Source organism: Dromiciops gliroides, chromosome 3 (assembly GCF_019393635.1).
Source record: "Dromiciops gliroides isolate mDroGli1 chromosome 3, mDroGli1.pri, whole genome shotgun sequence".
Taxonomy (NCBI): Eukaryota; Metazoa; Chordata; class Mammalia; order Microbiotheria; family Microbiotheriidae; genus Dromiciops; species Dromiciops gliroides.
Genome location: NC_057863.1, coordinates 563172861 through 563198286, shown reverse-complemented (window position 1 = coordinate 563198286; position 25426 = coordinate 563172861). Strand labels below are relative to the sequence as shown.

The following is a 25426-nucleotide window of genomic DNA, read 5'->3' as shown; positions in this document are numbered from 1 at the left end:
CTGGTATCCTCCCCTCTTCCACATGCCTTGAGATTTGGTTCCTTGATTGTCCAAAATTCTGTTGCTCCCACATGGACCTCTCCTGGGCATTAGATGGCCTTGTCATCTTGGTTTTCTTTAGTGTCTTCTTAACAGATAAAACAATAGAAGACTTCAACAAAACAGTAAAATATAGAACTATTCTTATTGGTGAAAAAAATGAATCTGTTATATGTCTATAATAGTCCTTTCCCTTTTTCATCCACTCATTGTTTTCCTTTTAGTTTCATTCTTAATTGTCCTTGGGATAGTTTGGATTAGATAGATATCTTGCCAAGTTTTTGATGACTTTGGTGTCTTTCTACTGCTTCTCACTTTTAAAGGATGATACTAGGTGGTGCAGTGGATAAAGTGCCAGGTCTGATATCATGGAGAGTCAGAGATGACTAAAACAACTGAACAACTCATATCTCATAAACTTGCAGCCTCATCCTCCATAAGATTTTTATTTTAAAGCTATTGTTCTCAACTGGAATTGCCATTGGCTGCTATCTCTCTGTTTGGCAACATCAAGTATTTCCTGGGTGAGGTAATTTCTAGATTTCTTTGGTCTTGTATCAATTTACATACATTGTTTAAGTCTCCTTAGGAGATAGTGACTGTGTTGATATCTCTTTTTTAATCTATTTCTCGTAGCAGGGGTCAGCCCATTTAAATAATTCAATTGCCATCCATATTTCCATCACCGTTATTTATTTTAATGTGGTATTGACGTTCATCTTGCCCCAAGAAGTGGGTGTCTGTACAGAGCCAACTGACATAGAAATGACTCCCATACCTGGAAAGAAGGAAGTAAACAAGCATTTGTTAAAATCCTGCGATATGCTAGACAATTTGATAAGCACTTTATAATTCATATTTCATTAGATCCTTAAAACAATCCTGGAATATTGATGGCATTATTATCCCCATTTTGCAGTTGAGGAAACCAAGACATACAGAGGTTAAATGACTTGCTCAGGGTCGCACAGGTATAGAAAGTGTCTGAGGGTCTTGGGAGTGGTGGCCCCAAAGGAAAAGGAGTAGAAGGTAGGAGAGAAGCCAGTATTTTCCACAAAATGACTGACTGACTGACTGACTGACAGAGGGCCAGGTTGTATCAGCTCTTAGTCTCTTCTCAGAGCAGAGAAATCAGCAGAGGAGACTGATTTACCACCATGATTGGAGATCCCTTCATTTACAACCACAAGGAGGAAGTAGTCATTTCTCATGTCTATGAAGATGATATTGGATGGAATGCTATGGACAATCCCTGAATCAATGTGATCCATGCTGGGCAACAGGTACACTGCCCCACCACCAACATTGCCCACACCAGCTTCTTCCGTGTCAAGTGTTCCAACATTAGGCTGGCAGCCATCACTAGGCAAAATATCAAAGCTGCCATGGTCTTAAAGTTCCTGTATAAGATGTGAGATATCATGGTTGCCTACTTTGGTAAGATATTGAAGAGAACATCAAAAATAACTTTGTGCTTATCTATGACCTTCTAGATAAGATACTAGGCTTCAGCTACCCACAGAACTCAGAGACTGGAGCTATAAAAATCTTTTTCTCTCAGAAAACCATTAAAAGACAACATCAGACAAAGAAAAACAGTCTCAAATTACCAGCTAGGTGATGGATCACATTAGTTGGTAGCAATAAGGGCATCACATTTCATCAAAATGAGCTCTTACTGGATGTGCTTAAGAGGGTCGGCCTACTCACTTCTCTTCAAGGGCAGTTGCTAAGAGCTCATGTGCCTGGCCAAGTTGTGATGAAGAGCTACTTGAGCACTTGAGTACATGCCAGAGTGCAAGTATATTATGAATGAAAAAATGAACAAGGGTATATCTGATGAGATGTGAAAAAGTGGGAAGCAGTTCATTGCCATACATGACTGTACCTTCCACTACTGTGTGTGACTCAGCAAGTTTGATTTTTACAAAGCATTAGTTTCATTCTCTCCAAAAGGGAGTTTGAGCTTGTGAGGTACCAGACAACCAAGGGCATCATCTTTTCATTCCTGCTGATCTCCTTGGGTGCAGGGAGGTTGGAAAGAATAAATTGGAGGTCAAAGTTGTGATTAAGTTTAACTTCGAGCCCTTCCTGCTGGTCCAGAAAATTGAGGTGCAGATCCCAACACTCCTAAAAACAAATGGGACTCAAGCAATGCATATTAAGATCAAGTACAAGGCCAGTGAAAATGCAAGTGATAAAAATAAAGGAATTATATGTCAGTACAAAGATTAAACTGCTACCAACCAACAAGGTATTCCAGGGATGCTACTAGGAAAAAATGCCAATGGGAAGTGCAAAAATCTCTTAAGCTTCTAAAATTCCCATGACTCTCCTCTGGTCAAGGGGGAGGAAAGGAGAAAAGGACTAAGGCCTGAGATAGAACGTGATAATCATGAGTTTTAAAATACATTATTTAAAGTTTTAGTGTAAGTGATAGAATTCCAATATGGTGTCACATGAGCCAAGTGGTTCTAATCCCCATAAATATCTAAGCAATGACAGATGTTCACTGTCTTGATTCATTCTGATCCTATGTCAAACATGTAACCAATTATGGCATCTGAGTGGATGAGGTTCCTGGATTGCTGTAGTGGCTACATGCCAACTCCCATTTCTGGGATCCCTGATTATGGATTCAGACCCTAATACAATTTCTGGTCCCAATTAGAAAACTCCCTCATCCAAGTTACTATCAATAAGTGACTCAGGGAGTTTCCCCATTATATCCTGGTCTGATTAGGAATGCCCCCTCTCATATCAGACATCAATTACTTGTTCTAAAAGAAACTTAGCTTTAAGGTATAAAAAACCCCCCACAGTGACCCCCCTCTGAGCATGTGCTCCCACTGAGATCTTACATTAGATCTGTACATGTCTTACATATGACTCTGGTCCTATTGGTCAAATCTTTGTTGCCATATATTTGTCTTTCTGTGTGGTGTGTGTGTGAGGGGTGTGTGTGAAGGCTGGGGCCAGGGCTGGGGCTGGGACTGTTTTCCTCCCTTCACCCCCAACCCCAAAATTATTTTTCTCAGGTACTTAACTAGATCTTGAACTATTAACCTTCAAGCCACTCAAATGTCCAATTCCAAAGTAGCTTCCTAGTTCCTTGTTTATCTTTGCAGTGAATTGGATTTAAGTGAGAGAGTGCTCTGCAAGGTCACTAATCTAACTCTCTCTTCCAGAGCCATCTGGGTCCAGTGGCAAGATATACATTGGAATGACTGGAGATGGACCTGGATATTTAAGGCAATTGGGGTATAAGTTACTTGCCCACAGTTAAACAACTAGTAAATGTCTGAGGCTGGATTTGAACTCAGGTCCTCCTGACTCTAGGTTCAATGCTTCATCCACTGTGCCACCTAGATGCCCCTCCTGGTTCCTATAAGTGTCATAGAGGGAAACCAATTTCCTCAGTTAATCCAAACAAACTTCTGGTCACATCTAGTTGAAATGCCTTTGAGGGAGATGCCCAGGCTATATTCACACTTTGTTCATACTTCTGATTGATTGATTTAATTCAGATGTTCTCATCTGATAGAGGTATCAGTATACCATTTTGTGGTGCTTCAGGTGGGGAGAGGTTATTTGATTGATTCACTCAATTGAATCCAACCATGACACTATGAATTTTAATTTTAATAAGCCCTTACAAGTGGTAATCTACCCAAGGCTGCGAGATAAAGACCCTCCAAGACAGGAAAGTTATTATGTCTCAAAGGAGGATGTTCCAGTTTTGGACAGATTTCATTGCTAGCATTCCCTTCTTCATATTGAACAAAAATCTATGTCCCTTTAATTTCTACCCATTGTTATTTATTCTGCCCTTTGAGGCCAACCAGAGCATGTGTAATCATTTTCCCACAAGAAATCCCTCTTGAAAGCTTACACTACTGAACACCCAAAGAAACATATTAGACAAAGATAACAAATATCACACAGTAGCCAAAACACCTGGTTTCTTTATGATCCCAAATCCCCTAAAAACTGAACCAAAATAAAGCAGAAAGGATGAAAATAAGTTAAATTCTTGATTTATTTTAAGTTTTGGTTGCATGACCTGGCACTAATTTACATGATTGACATAGTACCCTGAAGTGAGGGTAGCTTGTGTCACACTCAATACATACTGCAGTCAATGAATAGAACTGGTAAAGGAATTGGGAGATAATTGCTGCTCAATTGTAGATCAATTAAGTTGTGGGAAGCTCCCACACTCCTAAATTCCAATCAGTGCTCCTTCTCCTGTAGTGCAAACAGGGAGTACTCCTCTGCTTTTAATCCAGAAACGCATCTACTACTAGGCATTGGTATATACTTTTCTTCCTTGGGATGAATTTGTAATTATTTCAAGGCAGCATTTTGGAGGCACTATTTATTGACATGTGGGAATAGACTTCATCTACAACACACTTCTTATCATCTCCTCTTCTTCCTTAACAGAACCCATGGCAAATAATAATAATTAAAATGTTGACGATGATTATGACACTGATGCTAACAATGATGACTAGCATTTATATGGTGCTTTAAGGCTTGAAAAACACTACAAATATGATCATATTTGCTCCTCATAACAATCCTGGGAGGTTGGTGCTATTAGTATTCTCATTTTATACATGAGGATACTGATCCAGATAGAGGTTAAATGACTTGTCCAGGATTACACAGCTAGTAAGTATGTGAGGCTGGATTTTAACCCAGGACTTCCTGACTCCAAGTTCATTGTTCTATCCATTGCACTTGTAAGAGTGTGATGGGTGAGAAGGATGTTCAAAGTATTGGTGAAAGAGATGGTATGGGTTTTTTGAAATTCCTGTTCAATATAACTCTAGACTGATTCATGTCATGGAAAAAAGTTGCATGTAATAGTGGTAGAATATTGGACTTGGAATCAGGAAAATTTCGATTCAAAATCTGTCTCAGAAACTGACTAGGTGTGTGAGCCTGGGCAAGACACAATGACCCTGAGCTTCCATTAACATATACTAAATGGAGGTAATGATGGCATTTATACTGCAGGGTTGTTGAGAGGAGCAAATCGGATAATGTATGTAAATTACTTTGCAAAGTGATATGTAAATGTGAGGTGTCATGGAATAGATATGTAATAGTTCATCTTTCCGGCCCTCAATTTCCTTTTTTATTAAATAAAGCATCTTGGCTAGATGATCTATACTGGTTCTTCTAACTATAAATTCCAATGAATATAATGCTAAGCTTATATTTCCCAACCCCAAAGATACCTGAAAGTCATCTGATGTACCATTCCTTAATTGGCACATCACTGATCTCAAGGCACTTCTAAAGCTGCAAGAAAAAAGGTAGGTCACGTTCTTAACACCCACATTTTCAGACTTTGGGAAACAGTTGCAGACAAGAGGAAAACAAAATAATAAGGGAGTATTATATGCTGTGAGGCTTCTTTCTCCTTTATGGTTACTTGAAAACTAATTAAGGAGGATTATTTCCCTTGAAGTAGCATTGGACACTTACCTTGAGTGCCAAAATCCTTCAAGTCTAAATTGCAATTAATTGGCAAGTCAGTGTCAGCTGCAAAGTTGTTGTTGTTGCTTATTTTTCTTCCTTTGTTCTCTTATTCTGATATTAAAAAGTACCTTTCTCCTTTTAGGAGAAACAGTTAATCTCAGGTTGCTAATTTCTTGGACTCCAGTCTACAATGTTTGGCAACAACCAGTTTGGGGGTCACCTTGGAGCCACAAAAACTATACCAAAATGGTGGAAAGGTCTGAAAGGTTCTACCAAGTCAGAAAAGTTTCTAGAGTAGCCCCAATGATAGGCAGCCAATAAAGCACTCATTTGACCAACATCCATTCTGTGTTTACAGTGACAAGCACTGTGTTAAGTGCTGGGGATACAAATACAAATAGAAAAAAGCTAATACCTATGCTCAAGAAGCTTCCATCAACATATAAAAGGAATCTGAAAATCTGGTGAAAGAGAAACATGGTAGAAGAAATATGGAATGCTACCTGAAGAGGAATGAGGTTGTACCCACTTTTCAAGGATTAGCCTCACCAAGAACTAAGAGACTCATTACCTGTTGGTTGTCTTCTTGGTCATGAAGACCCCTTCAAAAGTAGCTAGAACTGTAAAAGTCTACCTTTTCCCAGGTAGCAGTAGGACTAGATTTTTGTGGATAAGGAACAGAGGAAGGACTGTGGTCAGGAGAGAAGAAGAAAAATGCAGTCAGTCAACAATCAACATGCATTTGTAATGCACTTCCTATGGATCAGGCAATGTGCTGAGCACTTGGGGTACGAAGAAAAGCACAAACCATCCCTTCTGTCAAGGACTTTACAATCTAGTGGGGGAAATAACATGCAAATAACTATGTACAAACAAGATAAATACAGGGTAAATTAAAGGTAATCTCAGAATGAAGACACTAGCACTTAACAGGAAAGTTAAATTTCAAAAGGAAAGATTTTAGCTGACACTTGAATGGAGTCAGGAAAACCAGGTGAAAGAGATGAGGGGGAATCATTCCAAGGACTGGGAACAACCAGGGAAAATGCATGTGATCAGGAGATGGAATTTGTGTGAGAAATAGTTAGGACAGTATTGGATTGTGGAGTTCCTAGATGGGAGTAAAGCGTAAGACAATCAGAAAGGCAGGAAGGATTGAGGGCATAAAAGGCTTTAAAAGTCAACTGATATTTTATATCTGTTCCTGGAAGTAACAGGGAATTTACTGAATAAGAGGATGACATGGTCAGGCCTATGGTCTAGGAAGATCACTTTAGTTGATAAGTGAAAGATGGACTAGAGTGGGCAGGGGAACCAACCATCAAGCTATAGAAATAGTCCAGGTGTGAAGGGATGAAGCTCTGCAACAGAGTGGAAGAAGTGTCAGAGGAGAAAAGGTGCTATATATGAGAGGTGTAGTGGAGGTAGAATTGAGAAGATTCATCAATAGATTGGATGTGGAGAGGTGAGGGAGAGAGTGAGGAGTCAAGGATGACAACTACCTTGTGAGGCTGGGTACCTAGGAGAATGCTGGTGCCCTCAACAGTAATAGGGAAGTTAGGAAGAAATGACAGTTTTGGAGTAAAGGTGTCAGTTTAAGACATTTTGAATTTAAGATGTGTATGGGAAATTTAATTCAAGATCTCCAATAGGTGGTTGGAGACATTAGATTGGAGTTTATGAGTGGGCAGGACTAGGCAGATAGATCTGAGAATCATCTATATAGAAATAATCATTGAATCCATGGAAGCTGGAGGTCACCAAGCAAAGTAATATGGAGAAAGAAGAAAGTGATAAAGAGTATCAAATGTTGAAGAGAGGTGAAAAGGGACAAGGACTAAGAAAAGATAAGGACTGGTAAATAAGGGATCACTGGGAACTTTTGTGCAGGATAGCTGGAGTTAAATAATGAGGTCAGAAACCAGAATAGAGAATTAAGGAGATAATAAGAGAAGTGGAGACACTCATTATATGGAGTCTTTTTAGGGAGTTTAGCTAGTAAAGGAAGAAGAGATATAAGATGACAACTTGCGGAGAGGGCCAGATCAAGATGACTCTCCTTAACTTATCACTTGTCTTCTTGTATGCATTATGGTTGAGGATTTTTTGGTCATTGTTCATATTCTCTTTAGAATTTGATTAAATCATACTCTCTGAGAGAGAGAGAGAGAGAGACAAAGTCAGAGACAGAGAGACAGAGATAGAGACAGAGAGAGACAGCGTGAGTGAGAGTGTGGCATTGTTCTCTATTCATTTCATTATGTCTTAGTTTTTTCAGGTTTAGATCAATGATAAGAGCCTGAAGTCAAGAACTTATCCTATGCTATGCCCCACAATGATTAACATGATTCTAAGAACATTTTTTCACCTGACCTCTGATTTCACTGGATAGCAAATTCCTAGTGATAAAATTCCTTCTACCAATGCAGATGAGCAATTTTTCTGCAACTGATAGTCATAGAAATCCCTAACTTTTGTTTGAATGTGTGAATGAGTGTGTGTATGTGTATGTATATGTGTGTGTTTGTGCATGTGTTATGGACATATTTGGAAGTCTGATGAAGCCTATGGGTCCCTTCTCAGAATGATATTTTCAAATGCATAAAATATATAGGGTTACAAAAGAAACCAATTGTATTGATATTCAGTTATTGAAATGTATTTTTTAAAAGTTCACTGGACTGCAAGTTAAGAATTTGCCTTACTATGTTTCCTTGGGCTGCTAGAAAGTTGTGACTTGCCCAGGATCATTCAGGCAGTACACATCAGAAATGGAACTTCTACCTAAGTCTCCCCAAAACAAAATCTGACTCAATCCCTTAGACAATTTGTTTCTCACTAGGCACATAGTAGGTACTTAATAAATACTTGTTGACAAAAAATTTCCCAAGCCTAGGTCTTGATTTATCCTCTGCAAAACAAGTGGGCAGAGAAGGTTAGGGTACCAATGTACATTGGCAATGCAAAAGTTATCAGTCTTTAGCAGAACTACTTCTCTACCTCAGAATTATGCCACTCCCATGTCTTCTCTTCAAAGGATGTAATAAGAAGGGAGAAACCAAGCATTTATTAGCACCTACTATCTGCCAGGCACTGTGCTAAATTCTTTACAAAGATAATCATATTTGATCCTTCTAGCAACTCTGGGAGGCAGATGCTACTGTGATTCCCATTTTACAGGTAATGACACTGAGGCAGACAGAGGTTAAATGACTTACCCAGCGTCATATACCTAGTAAGTGTTTGAAGCTTGATATGAGCTCAGCTCTTCCTTACTCCAGACCTAGTCCTCTATTCATTGGGCCATCTAGATACCTCTAACAGAGATCATAGATTTAGAGCTGGAGGGACTCTCATTGTTCACCTAATTTAAGTCCCACCTTCTATGTCTAAGTAAGCTGCTATGTAGAGAAAACTCACAAATATTTCCTTTTTCCTGTGTAGTATTGCCTGATAAGTAGAGTTAGAGGAAACCCTAATATGAAATACTGAGAGGAGTCAAATAACCATTTCTGGTGCTAATTCTTTTTTTTTCAATTCTATTTTGAATTTGTTTTTCCATTTTTTGGTTACGTAAAACTTTTCATGACCATATTTGGGATTTTGTTCGCAAAGATACTATTACGTATTTCAGTCACATACAACTCTTCATGACTTCATATGGGGATTATTCAGGAAAGATACTGAAGTGCTTTGCCATTTCCTCCTCCAGCACATTTTACAGATGAGGTAACTGAGGCAAACAGGGTTAAGGGAATTGCCCAGGGTCACATAGCTAGTAAGTGGCTGAGGTCAGATTTGAACTCAGATCTTCCTGATTCCAAGTCTGGATCTATCTCCATTGTATTTACCCTGTGTACTTTTTCCCCCTTCTTTCACCCTATTCCTCCACACCAACATTTTTCTTCTGACCCCTGCCTCCTGTTTAGCAGTTCCCCTCCCTTTTCTTTACCCTTTTCTCTCCTGCTTCTGCCTTCCCTTCTTTAAGTTCCTCCCTTTTCCATTTACCCTTTTACTATCCTAAAGACTAAGCTAAATTTCTTTATCCAAATGAGGCCATGTGTTATTCTGTCTTTGAACCAAATCTGATAAGAGTAAGATTGAAGCAATGATCACCCTCCCTTCTTTCACTCTATTGTAATAGGTTTTTTACACCTCTTCATATGATATAATTAACCCCATTCCACCTCCTCTTTCCTCTTCTCCCCACAAACTCCCTTTTTAACCCCTTAATTTTCTTTATATCATCACATTAAAGACAATTTATATTTATACCCTCTGTGTATATTCCTTCTGTCTGCCCAAATAGATACACAGTTCCCAAGAGTTATAAGTATTATCTTCCTGTGTAGGGATATAAACAGTTTAAGCTAATTGAATAACTTTTTCCCCTGTTTACCTTTTTCAACTTCTCTTGAGTCTTGTATGTTAAGATGTAATTTTCTATTCTGGTCTTTTTCTCAGGAAAACATGAAAGCCCCCTATTTCATTGAATGCCCATCTTTTCCCCTGAAAGAGAATGATCAGTTTTGCTGGGTCATTGAATATGGGTTGCAATCCAAGCTCCTTTGCCTTCTGGAATATATTCCAAGCCTTGCAATCCTTTAATGTTGAAGCTGCCAGGTCCTGAGCAATCCTGACTGTGGCTCCATGATATTTAAATTGTTTCTTTCTGACTGCTTGGAGTATTTTCTCCTTCATCAGATAATTCTGGAATTTGGCTACAATATTCCTTGGAGTTTTCCTTTTGGGGTCTCTTTCAGGAGGTGATTGGTAGATTCTTTCAGTGATGATTTTATCTTCTGATTCTATAGTATCAGGGCAGTTCTCCTTGATAATTTCCTGGAATATGATGTCTAGACTCTTTTTCTGATCATGGCTTTCAGGCAGTCCAATAACTCTCAAATTGTCTCTCCTGGATATATTTTCCATGTCAGTTGTCTTTCCAATGATGTATTTCACATTTTCTTCTATTTTTTCATTCTTTTGATTCTGTTTGGCTGATTCCTGGTGTCTCATGGAGTCATTAGCTTCCAACTGTCCAATTCAAATTTTTAAGGCATTGTTTTCTTCAATCAGATTATGCACCTCATTTTCCATTTGGCCAAATGAATTTTTTAAGGAATTGTTTTCTTCAGTCAATCTTTGTGCTTCCCTTTCCAAGCTGTTAATTCTTTGTGCTTCTTTTTCCAGATTGTTCATTCTTTGTGCTTCCTATTCCAAGCTGCTGATTCTTTTTTCATAATTTTCTTGTGTTCCTTTCATTTCTTTTCCCATTTTTCTTCTACCTCTCTCAATTGATTTTTTAAATCCTTTTTGAGCTCTCTCAAGCAGCCTTTTTTGTCTTTAGACCAATTCATCTTAGCACTAGCTCCCTCCACCCTGGGCGGAGCTATCCCAGAGATGCCGGGCTCATCCAGGTCGGGCTCTGGCATAGCCTGTGCTGAGGCATGTGAGACTTGAGCGCACCCCCCACCCCCACCAGCTGCTGCCCTGGCTGGCAGATTAGCTTGGTCTGTGGGGGCACAGGAAGCCCCGAGATTTGAGTGGAGAGAAGAAAAGAACTGGGGGACCAAAAAAAATTAAAAAAAAAAAAAGAAAAGAACTGGGGGTTAGACTAAAGGGGGGGGGGGGGCTACAAGGACACAGGAGAAGGTTAAAGGGCTAGGAGCAGAGAAGAGAGGCCAAAGGACAAGACTGACGGAGCAGACAGACAGAACAGGAGGCAATGGAGAGCACAGAAGCGGTCAGCACAGGGTACAGGTTGTAGAAAGTAAAGATTAAGAGGAGTTAGAAGAAAGTAACTGAGCAGGGAAAGTGTAACATACCCTGAGGCAAGAGATGGCTAAGGCCCTTATTGTATTAAAAAAGTTCCAGGGACAGCAGGTGGAAGCACCAGAACGGGAACACAGTCAGGTTGTACATTTTATTTCCCTGTATTCTTAATTTTAAATAGTATCTCATAAATAAACTCTTTTTTGATTATTTAGTTAAGAGGCTTCTTAATCCTTTGCTTATCAATTTTGGGAGTGGAGCAGTGTGGTGGAACTTTATAAACGGCCCATGCTAAGTTAATAGCAGTCAGCCAAATAATCAAAAGTCCCCAGATTAGTCCTCCAGTCAGCTTTAGCCCCCCAAATTGGGCCTAGTCATTTAAAATAATTTCACAACAATTTGAGAATATTGTCCTCATTTGAGTTTGTGTTTAGCTCTTCCCTGTCAACACAGAAGCTCTCAATGGCAAGAGCTCTATTTTGTTTCTTACTCATATTGAAACTTGTTTTTTTTTAAGTTGACATCTACTCCTGTGGCACAAGGATCACTTTTTTTCAAGCTTCTTGTGCTGGGAGGTAGCAGCTATGTCACTGGCTTTCTACTCTGAGGCCTCTATGGCTTGTGGATTTCTCACCACCCTGGACATGCTCCCTGTGGTTTCTCCAGTCTCTGGGATGGTCAGGCCCAATTGTGCCTGTCCCGTGAGTGGGTCTCCAGCTGGCAGCCTGCCCTCTCAGCTGGTGCTGATGGATCTCACAACTGGCCCGCTGCACCACCAGCTTGCTGGGCCAGGATTAAGGGGCCTCAGTTCTTCTGCTATGGCCAAGAGCTTCCTGCTGAGTTACCCAGACCTCCTCTGTGCTGCGCTGCTCTGTCTGAGCTGTGCTGAGTTCCCCTTTTGCCCAAGTGAGACCGACCTTTCCTGAAGTCTTCTAAATTATTTCAAGTTGGAAGATTGAGTTTCTCTGTCTTTTTGTAGCTTCTCTAGTTTTGGAATCTGTTCAGACGTTTGATTTAATGTTGTTTTTGAGGGAAACTTCAGAGAGCTCAGGCAACTTCCTGGCTTCTCTTTGCCATCTTGGCTCCACCTCCCAAGTCTGGATTTCTATTTCCTGTGGGTTCCACCTAGCTGCCATTTTGAATTTAAACATCAACAAAAAGTGTATATATGAGTTTTTTTATATACAGCTTCTTTATGAAGTTGATATTAAATTTCATGTGATACTTTCAAAATTGCCCTGATTGTCTATGCCCCTTCTAACCTTCTTTATGCTCTTTTCTTTGATTCATTGATTTTTTGTTTACTTTCTTGACTTTTTTGCATCTATATAAATATCTCCCTTACTTCTTTTCATAACCTCCTCTCCACAAAATAATTTTTAAGACAGCTGTCTTGTAAAGAATATAGTCAAACAAAGCACATTAATATATTGAGAATGTGTAAAGATGTATCTCTCCTTCTGCACGCCTAGTTTACCACCTCTGGAAATATGGAAGACACTTGGTTTCTTGTCAGTCTTCTAGAAATATAATAATCATTGATCACAGTTCCTAAGTTTTCCAAAGTTGTTTTCTATTACATCAGAGTTATCTAAATTATTCTCTTGATTCTGTTCACTTCACTCTGACAGTTAAAGCATACAGTAAGGACATGATTCTCCCAGAGTTGCCTGGCAATGGAATACAGTTGAGTGACCCATAAAATATGAAACCTGGAATGCTAAGGGAGCCAAATGAATGATGGATGGAAGGATGGATGGAAGGATGGATGGATGGATGGAGAGATAGATAGATGAAAGATAGATACAGATAGACATATAGATGAATAAATGAATGATAAATCCTGATGGGAACTTGTCATATATTTAAAAAGTCATAGCATGGATGCCAGTGTAACTAGATTGTGAAGGGGAGTAAGGAGCAAGAAGATTGGAAAGGTAGGAGAGGGTCAGATTGTAAAGAGCTTTGAATTCTAAAGTGAATTTTATATTTGATTCTGGAGCTGATAGTGAGATAGTAGAACTTATTAAGTAGTGGGGGGTGACATCATCATTACTGTGTTGTAGGAAGATCAGTTTGACAGATGAGTGGAGATTGGACTGGAGTGGGGAGAGACTGGTCAAAGGCAGACCGGTCAGCAGATTATACCTTAGAAATGCTTCCAAGCAGGGCTTGATTTTTTTGTTCTGTTGATTGTCTAGGCTTAGGAAAGTGATGGAGAAAATCTAAAAAAAAAAAAATACATATTAAATGGCACCCACGCAGTATGTCATGCAGCTGGTTGTTAAATATTTAAAAGCATATCCTTGCTTATATCTCCTACTGCCTTTTTTTTTACACAGTGGAGCTCAGACTCAGAGAGTGTGGATGAGTGATGAAGCAAACTGTTACCAGTAAGTATAAGCATTTGGGAAGTATGACAATAGAAAGCCATGTGGTCAAATGCAATATCTTCCCAATCCTCAAGAAAATAATGCTTATTCTTAACAACTCTTTTCCTTTGTTGGAATCACTCCAGCCTCTAACTAAAATAAAAGCACCTTCCTACTGTTAGAGAGTATTTCCATAGCAACAGCCAATATGCAGTGTGTTTTTTTTTCTCCTTATATTGCTGCAAGAACTTCAGTCAGTCCATGATAGAAATGGAGTCCTGCATTAGATGGTCATTACCCATTACCTGATGACACCTTGAATTGGCATCTGATAAAAAAAAAGAACCCTTTTTGTCTCCTTCAGACAACAAGTGTGATTGTGACAGCTGGAACAACCTGCTCCATCCTCTGACCTCCAGACATGCATTAAATAGATAGTAAAGTCAAAAAAGAAAACCACTGCAAACATAATTAATCCCCCTCCAACACAGCAGCTTTGGAACTTACTGTTGTCTTTTCAGAACAAAGAAAACCATTTGATCAAGGAAAAAAGGATTGAATTCCATTTTAACCTTCACCAGGCCTGTCAGCATCTCTGGGAGACAGAAGGAGCTGATGAGAATATTTTCATGGAAACGTTTTGAAAAAAGGACTCCCCAAAGCCTCCTTCAAAATAGGTTAGCACAGTTTCCATGGGAATCTTCCCCAATGCTCAGCTTCTGGTACTGACAGCATCGAGTGGCAGTGACAGACGGGATGTAACGAGGGCTAACACTGTAGACATGACCTACATAGCACACGGGGAATTGTTATCCATGTTCTAGTTCTCTGATATGCTAATTTGTTTTTGGGCTACGTACCAGATTCCCATTGGTCAGGGAACAAACTCTGAGTCAACATTATACAGAGTCTGACCCTAGACCTTAATAGACTTGGCTGCCTTGAGTTGATGTCATGGATGCCTGCCCTCCACTTGTTCTTTCTCCCCACCAGATTGGTTTGCCAATTTTCCCTTAGAACCGGCTCATATTTACAACTGCTTAAGCTCTTAGATTCTGATATTATCTGCATCATCTCCCCATCGCTAAAAGTGGACCCCTTCAACCACCTTTTTTCCAACTATTGTATTAATAAAAATCTACTGTAAGTCTGTCAGCTGTGCAAGGTCCATCCCCAGGCAGTATGTGCTAATAACAATAATTGTGATAATGTTCATTGTTATTAGGTACTCATATTGCATCTTAAGGTCTGCAAAGCACTTTACCTATATTATTTTAGCTTATCCTCACAGTAGTACTGAAAGGCACATGCTATTTTGATTTCCCTATTTATTGAAGACAAAACTGAGGCTCAAAGTGGTTTAGTGATTTGCCCAACTAATCAACCAAAGTCATACCAAATTCAAGTCTTAACCCATATGATCCACTGTGCTATCTTCTTTAAACTAAGCTTATAACAAGTCTTTGCTCTCAAGAAGCCTACAGTTTAGTTGGGGCCAAGGTTGGAACTAGCATATCTGGGATTGGTGCCATGAAATGCATCCTCAAGCCCCCTGTGATTTCAAAGATAATTTTTTACCTTGGGTGGAAAGGTAAAAAGATAAGGCTTTCAGGCTTTGGGATATGAGGGCTTATGAGTAGAGAGCCCCTAAGACAGTACCCTATTTGAAAGAGAAAAACATGCTGGGACACTGACCCTCATTGAAATATCAACTCTTTCTGGGGGAGGAAGTACAACAGTCCATTGGGTTCCTATTTCAAAAATAGTAAATAAACATTTATTAAGGACCTACTCTAAAGCAGGCATTATGTGAAGCATCCAGGATACAGTTTTAAAAATCCTTATTCTTGGGGCAGCTAGGTGGCACAGTGGATAAAGCACCAGCCCTCCTGGATTCAGGAGGACCTGAGTTCAAATCCAGCCTCAGACACTTGGCATTTACTAGCTGTGTGACCCTGGTCGAGTCACAACCCTCATTGCCCCACAAAAACATCTATTCTTGCTGTCTATGTCCTAATCCTACCTATTGCTTCATCTTGGAAGAGTGTAAGTATAATCAGTGCCCCACAAATTTTGGTGCCTTTGCACAAAACCCCAATCATCCCACTTTCATTAAGGTTTTGGTTGGAAAAATAGGAGACAGTGTGGTGTTGTGGAAAGAGGACTGAATCTAGATTCAAATGAGCTGGGTATGAAACAATTATGCTCACATAGCCATTGGGACTTGAGAAACTCAATTCCTCTCTCAGGTCTCAATTTCCTTATCTATGGTAGTAGATATTCTCTAAAGTCCCTTTCCATTATAAACACTATGATTCTAAACTACCAATACATAAAATAGAGAGCAGTGAGGTATTTATGATCATCTTGATCCAAAAGATAAAGATAAAGAACAAAATGAGATTATAAGAAAGAACAATAAAAGGAGAAATAAAAGCAGAGGAAGGGGAGAAAGGATGCACATAAGGGGAGGCAGGGATGTGTTAGTAAATGTTTAACAACAGGCACTTCAACAAAAAAGCATAAAAACACTTTTAAGCTTAACTTGCATCATTAAAATTTTCTCTGTTGTCTTCCTAAGTCTAGACAATCAATAAAGCAATAAATCAAGCCCTGACTTGTAGCATTTGCTGACTCCTGAGATGTAAGTGCTCACAATGAAAATTTAACAATCAGCTCTCTTGAGCAAGTATAAACTGACTCCCATCATACTCTGAGTGGAGAAATGTGGATGAAAAGAAAAAAATATTCATTCAAGGTCATGGTTCCTTAGTTTAGCGAAAACACCTACTACTAATTAAACTTATATTTGAGAAAAGAGACATCTAGATGGGAAGGGGGATGGATGACTCAAAGCTTCTGAAGCATGGTATGTCAGAGATTTGTAGAAAAGAATCTGGCTCCCATATTAAACTGAATCTACCATGTAAAGAAATCCATTCACCTTCGTCCTATATTATGTTGACCCAGAATAGCCCTACTCTGACAATCCCAAACTTCCAGAAGAGAGTTCTCCATATTTATCTTTGGGGGAAGTGATACTGGACAATGAAAAGTTTGGGACTTAGGATCAGAGGACTTGGGTTCAAATCTCTCCTCTGTCATTTACTTGCTGTGTGACCTTGAAGAAGTCACCACCTCTTTGGGTCTGAATTTCCTTATCTGTAAAAATAGAGGTTTGGTCTAGATGTCCTCTATGATCCCATCTGCCCCAAATCCATGATTCTTTGGAAGTCAAGATAGAGGAAATGTTGTTCTACTCACTAATTTTGCATACTGAACCTATTTCAATTGGCAATAGCCTATGCAGAGGGAATATGGTTATAGCAATGAATCCTCTTGCCAAGAAGTGCTTTATAGAACATAAACTATTGCCAAATCCTGCTGTAAAGACCAAGGGACTGAGTATTTTATAAGCCTACTTGCATCTTCCTCCCACATTGTATTCTGGTTTCTGTTTTAAAAATAGTCTTGGGGGGCAACTGGGTGGCACAGTGGATAGAGCACCAGCCCTGGAGTCAGGAGGACCTGAGTTCAAATCCGGCCTCAGACACTTGACACTTACTGGCTGTGTGACCCTTGACAAGTCACTTAACCCCAATTGCCTCACCAAAAAAAAATAGTCTTGGAACCATAGACTTAGAACTGTGACAGATATTAGAAAACCCATAGTCTAACTCCCCCATTTCACAGGTAAGGAAGCTGAACCTTAGAGCAGTTCAATGACTTGCCTAAGGTCCCATAGCTAGTGACAGGTGAGATTTGAACACAGGTAGTCTGACTCAAAATCCAGTGTTCTTTTTACTTTAGGATACGTTGACAGAAAAAAAAACACATTATGAAATGTATAAAACATTCTTTGGTAAACAAGGCACTACATAAATATCTTCTGTTGTTGCAGTTTTTATTATTATTGTTGTTATTAATAATTATTATACTCCTTAGAAGATGGTAGATTAAGAACTAAAATGGACTTTAAGAAAAAAAGAAAAGAATGGACTTTTGGAGTCATTAGTACACTTTTCTAATTTTACAGATGAGAAAACAGAGGACCAGATAGAGAAAGTAACTTGCCCCAGGTCTCACAACTAGCAAGTGGGAGAGACATGACCGTATGGGAGGCCTCTGACACCAGATCCAGTATTCTACACAGTATGGTCCAGTTATATTGAACTCAAATGGAAACAAATACATGGATGACATATTAACTTAGAAAGCCACATATTAACATTGTCTATGTTATACCATATTTTTTTATTTATCTACTTAACTATTTCCCAACCACATTTTAACTTGGCTTGGTCTGCACTCAGGAGTATTGTAGGCTGATGTTTGATACTTCTGCTATACTATGTTTCCTTCCACTCAAAGTATGTCTATAATTGCTATGTGGCTCTAATAAGATGCTTTACATTTCCTTGGGTTCATTTCATTTCTACTGTACCTTTGGTCTAGATGGGCCCTTAGGTCCCATCTGGCTCTAAAGTTCTGTGACCTATTTTCTCATCAAGATCCTTCCTAGACAAATTCACAGTGCAGACAGGGCTAGTTCCTGTAGTATGAATGCTATGGACAGTGCACAATGCAGGGACATGAAAACATAACCAAATGCACACAGCACAGAAATGTAAGGAGAGATTTTTCTAAGTATTTTTTTTTTTTGCTTTTGCTTTGGCTGTCTGACAAAGGAACTAGAAGAAAATCCAATTCCCATTGATGTTCTTAATAGGAAATACATTATCTTTAGACTGTAAAAAGCAAAACCAGTATAGAACCCAGATCCTCTTACATACTGGTTTTAATCTCTCTGTCTCTGTGTCTGTCTCTCTCTCTCTCTCTCTCTCTCTCTCTCTCTCTCTCTCTCTCTCTCTCTCTCTCTCTCTCTCACCCTGCCTTTCCCTCTCCTTTTCTCTATCCCCTTTCTCTCCTCTATCTTTCGATGTGTCTTTCATATCTATCTCACTCTGTCCTTTTGCCTCTCTGTTATGTTCCTCTTCTCCCCAACCCCCATGAACCCGTCACACAAGAATTTAAGATCACACATCAATTTCCCACTGTGGCAACAACAATTTAGTAATTGTCCTGTGAATTAGTGAAACCAATGAAATGAGATTCTCAAATTAGGTATTCTCCTATGCAGTGATGCAGACATGGCTGACTTAATGAAAGTAGTCCAGTGACTTGGCATGCCACACCATTCTTAACCCTGTACTGAGTTCCCCCCTCTCCAGGACAGACTGAAGTTGAGGCTGGAATGAGGAATTCACCTGGAGGACCCTGCTGGTCATATAAAAATAAGCAGTGCACAGGTGGCTGGAACATCAATTATTTGCCTCCCCATTCTTGGGTGGTGCATGAGCTAATGAGCAACTGGAGCCCAGGAGTCTGAAGAGCAATTTTTAGTCTAGTTTCTGCTGCTGGGATTGAGAGCTGCTTTCCTAAAACTCTGAATACCCTGCATGCAGCCCCCTCCTGGGCATTTGCAACATTAAGTTGGGTATTAATGCTTCCAGAAACCATTGCCTGGAGAGAAATTAACCTTTATGTCTCAGTTTCTGGGAAGTTTATTACCTCCTTGAAAGGATCTCACACTGCCCTCTACTGTCTTTTGGGAAGTACTGCCAAAATGCCAACCAGGCAGAGGCTGGAAAGGAGGAAAGATACTCCTTGTTCCTGGACAGAGGATTCTGGGACTTGGAGTTGGAAGGGACCATGAAATCATCTACTCCAAACCTGTTATCTTATAGAACAGGGAAATCAAAATTATGTTTGATAAAAAAGCAGCTGGGGAGTTCATGGTTGAAGCAGGCTTGTGGCAGAGGACTTGAGGAAGAACTAGACCAGGCTGGAACTCTAGGCTTAACTCCACGTGTTCTTTTTTTTTCTAATACTTAGTATGCTTTAATAAATACTTAATGATGGGGCAGCTAGGTGGCGCAGTGGATAACGCATTGGCCTTGGATTCAGGAATACCTGGGTTCAAATCTGACCTCAGACACTTGACACTTACTAGCTGTGTGACCCTGGGCAAGTCACTTAACCCCAATTGCCCCCCAAAAAAAACAAAAACAAAAAAATACTTAATGAGGACTTCCGGGAGCCAAGATGGTGGAGGAAAGTCAGTGAGCTCCCAAATTTATGACACAATCTCTCCAAACAAAATCCAAATAACGCCATAGGAAAATGCCCGGAGTAGCAAAACTCACAGAAGAATGTGCTGAAATCATCTTCTAACCAAGAACGGCTTGGAAGGTCAGAAGGAGGGAGCTGCTGTGCTAATACAGGAGTCCAGCCCAACCCCACAGTCACCCTGAAACAGATCCAGTCCCAGGAAGGCCTCAACAGAGAAGCAGACCCCCAGAGCCTCTGAATCAGCTGAAGCACCAGTGTTGTCTGGAACTAAGCTCACAATCTGGTGAGTGGGCTGAGCCCTGGGCAGGGAGGAGACTACAGGGGTATATGCTGGTGCTAAGGTAGAACTTAGATTTTACACCCTTGCTGAGAACAAGGAGATAGGCTCGAGTAGCAGTGGCCCAGGTGGGGGAGGGGCACAGGCTCATCAGAACTAACAACCACAACACACGAAGCTGGTTGATTAGCAAGTTGGTCTGGGGTCATCTAAGGACCAGGGAACAGAACCTGATTCTCCTTTCATACCACCTGGGACTTCTTAAGCTTGGGATACTGCAGCCTGGAAACAGTGCCCCACTTTAAGGAGCTAAAAGTATAGTAAAAGAAAGGCAAGATGAAGCGACAGAGAAAGGTGAGGACCATAGAAAGTTTCTTCAGTAACAGGGAAGACCAAGGGGCACCCTCAGAGGAAGATGTCAATGTTAGGGCTTATCTAAAGCTTCCAAGAAAAATACAAATTGATCTCAGGCCATAGAGGTGCTCAAAAAGGACTTTGAAGATAAAGTTAGAGAGGTAGAGGAAAAAATGGAAAGAGAAATGAGGGTGATGCAGGAAAAACATGAGAAAAAAGTGAACATCTTGAAAAGTCAAATTGGCCAAATGGAAAACGAGGTACAAAAGCTCTCTGATGAAAATAATTGCCTAAGAATTAGGATTGAACAAATGGAAGCCAGTGACTTTATGAAAAATGAAGACACAACAAAGCAAATCCAAATGAATAAAAAAACAGAGAGCAATGTGAAATATCTTATAGGAAAAACTGCTGACCTTGAAAATATGTCCAGGAGAGATAATTTGAAAATTATTGGTCTACTTGAAAACCATGATCAAGGAAAGAGCTTAGACATTATCTTCCAAGATATTCTCAGGGAAAATTGCCCTGAAATTCTAGAACAAGAAGCTAAAATAGAAATTGAAAGAATCTGCTGATCACCTCCAGAAAGAGATACCAAAAGGAAAACTCCTAGGAATATTATAGCCAAATTCCAGAGCTCTCAGGTCAAAGAGAAAATATTGCAAGCTGCCAAAAAGAAAGAATTCAAGTATTGTGGAGCCCCAGTCAGGATAGCACAAAATCTATCAGCTTCTACATTAAAGGACTGGAGGGCATGGAATAAAATATTCCAAAGGGCAAAGGAAATGGAATTACAACCAAGAATCACCTACACAACAAAACTCAGCGTAAACTTTCAGTGGAAAAAATGTGACTTTAATGAAAAAGAAGACTTTCAGATATTTGTGATGAAAAGACCTGAACTGAATGGCAAATTTGACTTTCAAATACAAGACCCTAGAGAACCTTAAAAAAATTGGAGCTGGGGAACATACAAGGGCAACTGTCTTGTGTCTGAGGCCAGGTTTTGGCTGGGATCCCCCTGGGTCCAGGGGGGATGCTTTGTCCACTGTGTCACCTAGCTGCCCCATGATGACATCTTTAGGGTTAAATTGAGGGGTGAAAGGAATTCACTGGGGGAGGGGGGAGGGGGAAGGGCAGAAGTGAAATCCTACATGAAAGTAACAGGAAAAGGCTTATGGAGTGGGGGAAGAGATAGGAGAGAAGCAGGGCAGTAAATGAATTTTACACTCATCAGAAAAGGCTCAAAGACCTTAAACTCATCAGAGCTGCCTCAACAGGGAACTAACAGACACACACAACTGGGTGTAGTAATCTGTTTAATCTGGACAGTAAATGAGCCTAACACTCATCAGAATTGGCTCAAAGACCTCAATCTCATTAGAATTGGCTCAAGGAGGGAACAATGTACACACTCAATTGAGTGGAGTAATCTCTCTAACCCTGCAGGAAAATAGGAGGGGAAAGGGATAAAGAAAGAGGGGCAAAAGAAGGAAGGGCAGAGTAGGGGAGGGGACAGACAGAAGTAAATCCCTTTTGAAGAGTGATAGGATGGGAGCGACTAGGTGGCGCAGTGGATAAAGCACAAGCCCTGGAATCAGGAGTACCTGAGTTCAAAACCCGGCCTCAGACACTTGACACTTACTAGCTGTTTGACCCTGGGCAAGTCACTTAACCCCCATTGCCCCACCAAAAAATAAAAAAAGTGATAGGATGAAAGAAGATGGATAATAGAATAAATATCATGGGGAAGGGAATAGGATGGAAGGGAAACAGTTAACAATAATAATCATGAAAAAGAGAAAAGGGGGAAAAATTGTGCAAAAAATATTTATAGCAACATCTTTAAGCATTGAGAATCAAGGGAATTTCCATCAATTGAAGAATGATGGAAAAAGCTGTGTTATATGATTGTAGTAGAATGGTATTATGCTATAAGAAATGACAAACAGGATGATCCCCGAAAAACCCGGAAAGACTAAGTGAGCAGAGCTGGGAGGACATTGTGGGTAGTTGACAGCAGTATTGTTCAATGAGCAATTGTGAATGACTTAACTACTCTCAGCAGTGCAATGATCCAAGACAATCCCAAGGAACTAATTAGGAAGCTTACTATGCACCCCTATAGAAAGAACTGATAAAAAGAACACTTGTGGATTGTACATATATAACCTGATTGTGATCTTGTGGAGGGGGGAGGAAAGGGAGGGATGGAGAAAAATTTGGAACTCTAAATCTTATGAAAATGAAAGTTGAAAACTTAAAAAAAAAAAAGCAGCTGGGTAGTTCAGTGGATAGAACTGCAGGCCTGGAATCAGTAAGACCTAAATTCAAATCTGGCTTCAGACACTTACTAGCTATGTGACCCTGGGCAAGTCACTTAGCCTCTGTTTCCTCATTTGTATAATAGGGATAATGATAGCACGTACTTCCCATGGTTGTGAGGATGAAATGAGATAATATTTTTGAAGTGCTCAGCACAGTGCCTCACACATACTAAACACTGTTATTATTATTATTATTAAATATGAAAACATGTAAAGAAGTTTGAAAACCTTAAAAGTGCTATATAAATACTATCACCATCATCGTTGTTGTCATTATTGATAGATTGATGGATTGATTATTGTTGTTGTTGTTGTTGTTAAATGTGTATTATTTCCTTTGTACTTGAAAATGTTTCTGTTGACAGTTGTTTCTTCTTTAGTCAATGAAAAAATTGTTCCAGACCAGTAAATCTTATGAACACAAGATACTACACTGGCAGGGGATCATAGGCTTAGAACCAGGAGAGTCCCCATAGGTCATCCAATCACCCAGTCAGTCAACAAGCATTTATTAAGCACCTACTATGTACCAGGCTATGTGCTGAAAGGGGGAGATGTGAAGAAACTGGAGAATAGATTCACATGTAATATATAAATATATACACACATATGCAAATATACATATATAATTTACATGTAAGGAAACTATGTGTATATAATGTCAAATGTATGTGTGCATGTATATATATATATATATATTACATATGCATTCTATGTACATATAAGGAGATAAAGATATAGATATTTTACTCCCCTCATTTAACATATGAGAAAATAGAGGATAAAAGAACTTGTTAAGGGACTTGACCAAGACCACGCAAGTAGTAAACAGCCAAAATAAGATTTGAATGTATTTCTTCTATCACATCCAGTATTTTCCCCAGTGCGCTGCACTGCGATGGTTGCATTTTCCTTGGGTACATGGCTGTACTGCAGTCTCTAATTATAAAGTCTATTGCCATTGACAGTTATGCTTCCATAGACCCACTGCCTCAACATTTAGTTTGGAAACTTTCATTGATATTCACCTCCACAATGGTAAATAATAAAACTGTTTTCAGGGCCCATGGATGTTTTTGTGGAACAACACACCTGTTGAATGAATACATCTGGAATGAATACATCTGATCTAAGTTTCTCTTTGGGTTTGGGTTTACACGTGTTTGAGTGTATGGTATTGTCATGGAGGACTAGTATCTCTGGTGTGAGGACTTGCTGAACCCCTTTCACAGGGCTGTTTGTCCACTACTGGTATCCACCTTTACCCAACTCTCACTTCTGACTTCTAGAAGCTGCAGCTGCAGCCACACCCCAGTAAAACCATCTCAACAGACAGAATGATCCAGATTGAGAGTAATCGACAGACCCAAAACCCATTGATGAGTGTACCTTAATGGCTGATTCTCTCTCTGTCTCTGTCTCTCTCAGTCTCTGTCTCTGTCTCTGTCTCTTTGTCTCTCTCTCTCTCTCTCTCTCACACACACACACACACACACACAAACACAATCTCTCCATACACCTCATTCTTCCTCCCTTTGTTTGAAACTCCCCTCCTCTTTCTCTCTTTCTCTGTATCTCCCTAGTCTCAGAGGTTTAGGCAAGCAACAATAGTATGTGGTACGAAATGTATTAATATAACATACAATACAGAGGCATGTGTATAATTTTAAGTGGATATTCTATGAGAAAGATCAAAGCCCAAATCATCTATAACCATCAGATGCCACTATTAACTCTTCCTCAGCTATGGAAACATGATAATGAAAGAAGAGGGAAGAAAGAGAATAGAAACAGGGAGACATAGAGAGAGAAAAACAGACAGACACAGAGTGAAATAAAGCTAAGTATTTGGAAGAGTCGACAGGTTCCTAAAGTTTCCTGAAGTATGGGAAGATTTTTGTACTAAATTCTGAAAAATCCAATAAAGACTTATTAGAAAAAAAACTGGTGTTCCTATAATAGGCAGAGGCAGGTAAACTGACCAACATATTTCAAATTGCATCTAATACAGTAGCCTTTGTGTGTGTGGGGCGGGGAGGGGTGTGAAAATAAGACAGCCTGGATAAGTCTTTCAGCAGAGAGATTGAAATGCTGTCTAATGTGGAAAACACTTTAAGAATGGCAGTGGGAACAAAAAAAGAATGTCAGTGGAAAGATTTTACCATGGAGGGAGGAAGGAGCATAAGAGAAGATATTCTCTAAGAACATGGCCAATAATATGTATTCAATTCTAAGTTTTAGTCCAAGAAAGATAGAAGTCATTATTTGAGGAAACAATATACCTTAAACCAAACTCATCAGCTTATATAGAAATTGTCTCTTCCTTCTCATATCTCCATTTCTTGATAGATACATACATACATACATGTACGTATGGATGGATAGATGGATGGATAGATAGAGATAGAGATTAATATCTAGGCATAGGTATCTATGTCTATCTATGTCTATAGAGATATATAAAATTTTATTTTTAATTTGTGGAATAAAACAAGCACTTCCATAATAGTTCAATAAAAAGACAATTGTACAGGAAACTGCAAGTGTACTATATACAAATTGCTATTCCTTTCAAATATAAAACAAAATTATCTTGCAATTTTTAAAAGTTTTTTTCCTTCCCTCCACTCCCTCTAATACTAGAGATGGCTAAC

At 39.5% G+C, this 25426-nt stretch overlaps 1 pseudogene; it reads left to right on the top strand.

The window, feature by feature from the left end:
• The first annotated feature begins 1196 nt into the window (after nucleotides 1-1196).
• On the top strand, nucleotides 1197-24166 carry LOC122747947 (annotated as a pseudogene).
• The last annotated feature ends 1260 nt before the right edge of the window (nucleotides 24167-25426 follow it).